Source organism: Macaca nemestrina, chromosome 5 (genome assembly GCF_043159975.1).
Source record: "Macaca nemestrina isolate mMacNem1 chromosome 5, mMacNem.hap1, whole genome shotgun sequence".
Lineage (NCBI taxonomy): Eukaryota > Metazoa > Chordata > Mammalia > Primates > Cercopithecidae > Macaca > Macaca nemestrina.
In genome coordinates this window covers 118,412,141-118,415,678 of record NC_092129.1, presented here as the reverse complement: position 1 = coordinate 118,415,678, position 3,538 = coordinate 118,412,141, and the positions used below count along the sequence as shown (strand labels likewise).

The following is a 3,538-nucleotide window of genomic DNA, read 5'->3' as shown; positions in this document are numbered from 1 at the left end:
TTCATAAATATAATATTTGAATGAAAGCACAACAGAGTTTTATTAGAGCAGGGGTGGCCAATCTTTTGGCTCCCTGGGCCACATTGAAAGAAAAAACATTGTCTTTGGCTACATACACACAAAACTGCTAATACTAACGATAGTTGATGAGCAAAAAAAAAAAAAAAAAAAAGCCCCCCAAAATTATAATATTTTTAAAAAGTTTATGAATTTGTGTTGGTTCACAGTCAAAGATGCCTTGGGCCACACACAGTAAAGAGGCCATGGGTTGGATAAGCTTGTATTAAAGCATTGAAATTTTCATTTAAAAAAATTGTAAAAAAAATAAAACATTTATGAAAATCTTACCTTATGGTCAAACTAATTAAGATTTGATATATTTGTCTATAATATTTTATAAAGAATTAGGTTTCACATCAATGGTACACTAATGCAGAGGTAAAATCTGGCCTTTTTTGGACCGTATTTGTATAAATGTGTTTTTGGTATATGTTAATAATTATAATTGTTATGTTAAATTAGTGTGTGCCACAGAGGTAACACATTTCTTTGTTAATTATACCTTTAATTGTGGCCGCCCTAAGACTTTTTGTCATCCACAGACAATTATTGTTTCATGTTAATCCTCTTTAAAAGGAAGTTTTATAATCTAAAGGACTCTAACAGGTGCTCTTAAATGCACATGTCTGATAACTTTGGATGTTGTGATATTAGAAAAGAGGAAAATCTTTCAGGACTCCCATGGAGAGCTGAAATGTTTGTGAATTCAAGCAAAACCATAGTTAACTGCATGGACTGAACCTATGACTAAAATAATCCTTTTATGACTCTGCCTAAAATGTTGCTAATTCTTCATTTTTTTAAAGTGAAGAAAACTTTTGAGCTTTTTACAGCTTTCAACAATTGAGTAAAGTATAATCCTATAAATAAAATTTGGAGCATATTTCTCTCTATCTGATTTCTCCAGAATTTGGAAACTATTTTTGAGTATTCTTAACTTATGGCAATATATTTATTTGCATAAATGTGACAAGAATCTGTTTTCTGTGCTCACTTTGGCAGCACACATACTAAAATTGGAAGGATACAGAGATAAACATGGTCCCTGCACAAGGATGACATGCAAATTCATGAAGCATTCCATATTTTTTTAAAAAAATGAATGTTTTCTTTTGCAAAGGGACACAATTGGAGAAACTGGTTATTTTCCCAAGGCTTTGATTGGAATGGCATGCTTTCTTTTAAGAAATAAAATTTGACTTATAGAGCCAATGAAAGCCTTTTGGGGAAACTGACATCATACCTTGTCTATACAGTCCTTGTACACAGTTCCTTACTTGTGGTAAATAAAGAATGTAATTTTTTTTTTTCTTTTTCATTTTTATTTTTTGAGACTGGGTCTGGGCAATAGGATGTAACTTTCTAATAAGCTGAGGAGCCCCATGTTATCTTGGGACCTCAGGTGGAGAAGAATTTATCCAACTCACAAAGGAATGTAATGACACAAATCAACCATAACTGGGCTTAAGGCTTTAAAAAGTCTCTTCTGAGATAGAACAAAGTTCCTTAAAAGCCAATATAAAAAGGATCTTACGTGGCAAATAATTATTCATGCTGTACTTTATGCAAATAATCAAATCCACATACATATGATGAGAGAGAGAGAGAGAGAGAGAGAGAGAGAGAGAGAGAGAGAGAGAGTGAGACAGAGCACGCAAGCAAGCTAATACTTACATGCAACCCATATAGGTCACTTTAACTTTTGACTTTGAGTCTCAACCTGGTTGTATTGCTTTACCATTCAGAGTCCTCAGGTTGTTGACCAAAGTTTTCAGGTGTAATAAATAATAAAGATAAGCTACTCTGGGTTTTTCCCCACTTGGCAAGATGTATCATAGTAACATGAATATATATACCTGATGTTAGTTTAACATTTAATCATATTAGTGTGTAAAAGTGCCTTTTTGTATTATAAAAGAGTATTAACATTTAGGAATTATAAACAATGAAAATGAATCTAAGAAGGTAACTTATGCCCAAATTATATATATGATACATATGCTATATTATGTACATTATATATGCACAATAAGGTGGATATGTACAGTATAGTGAGTGAATAATAAATCATTAAATATATAATTGATTATATATTAAATTTAATACATAATATATTGAATATATAATACATTATTAAATATATTATAAAAATACATCACTTTTCTCTTTATCTGCTTTACTTTTCATCTTTTTATATCATTCATTTAAAAATCCCTAAACTCTTTAAAGTTTCTTCTTTTTTGTTATTATGGGTACATAATACATGTATATATTTATGAGTTATATTTAATGTTCTGATATAGGCACACAATTTGTAATGATCAAATCAAGGTAATTGGGATATCCCTCACCTTGAACATTTTTGTGTGTGTGTTAGGAATATTCAAATTCCACTCTTTTAGTTATTTTTAAATATACAAGAAATTATTGCTTCCTATAGTCACTCTATTTTGCTATAAAATACCAGATCTTATTTAATTTATCTAGGTAAATTTCTGCACTTAGTTAGTATCACCATTTTTCCCTACTTCCTCTCCTCCCTTCCCAGCCTCTAGTAAGCATCATTTTGCTCTCCATCTCTATTAGTTCTATTTTTGTTATTTTTAGCTCCCACATATCAGTGAGAACATGCAAAATGAGTGTTTCGGTGCCTGGCTCATTTTACTTAACATTATGTCCTCTAGTTCCATTTATGTTGTTGCAAACGACAAGATATTATGTATTTTTATGGCTGAATAATATTTCATTGTGTATATGTACCACATGTTGTATTGATTTATCTGCTGATAAACACTTAGGTTGATTCTAAATCTTGCCTATGTGACTAATGCTGCAATATACATGGCAGTGAAGATATAGCTTTGATATACTGGTTTCCTTGCTTTTGGATATATTAACTAGTAGTGGAATTGCTAGATTACATGGCAGTTCTATTTTTAGTTTTTTGAGGAACCTCCACACTACATTCCATAGTAGCTGTACTTACTTACATTCCCACCAACAATGTAGGAAGTTTTACATTTCTTCACAACCCCACTAACATTTATTAGTGCCTGTCTTTGGGGAAAAGCAGTTTTAATTGGCATGAGATGAATATCATTATAATTTTTATTTTCATTTCTCTGATGACTAATGATGTTGAGCATATTTTCTTATGCCTGTTGGCTATTTGTATGTCTTATTTTGAGAAATGTCTATCGGATCTTTTACACCTTTTAAAATAATATTATTTGATTTTTTTCTATCGAGTTTTTGGTCTCCTTATATATTATTTATTAATTCCTTGACAGATGGATAGTTTGCAAATATTTACTCCCATTCTATGCATTGTCTCTTCATTTTACCTATTGCTTCCTTTGCTGCACAGAAGCTTTTTACCTTTCTGTGATCTCATTTGTCCGTTTTTGCTTTAGTTGCCTGTGCTTCTGAGGTATTTCTTAAGAAATATTGGCCCTGATAAATGCTGTGGAGAACTTCC

The 3,538-nt window shown here is 31.3% G+C and overlaps 1 non-coding gene across 1 annotated transcript; it reads left to right on the top strand.

Moving 5' to 3' along the window:
- Positions 1-1,046: 1,046 nt before the first annotated feature.
- LOC112426291 (U6 spliceosomal RNA) lies at positions 1,047-1,150 on the top strand. The gene has a single exon (XR_003017568.2). It is a non-coding gene; the product is annotated as a U6 spliceosomal RNA (small nuclear RNA).
- The last annotated feature ends 2,388 nt before the right edge of the window (positions 1,151-3,538 follow it).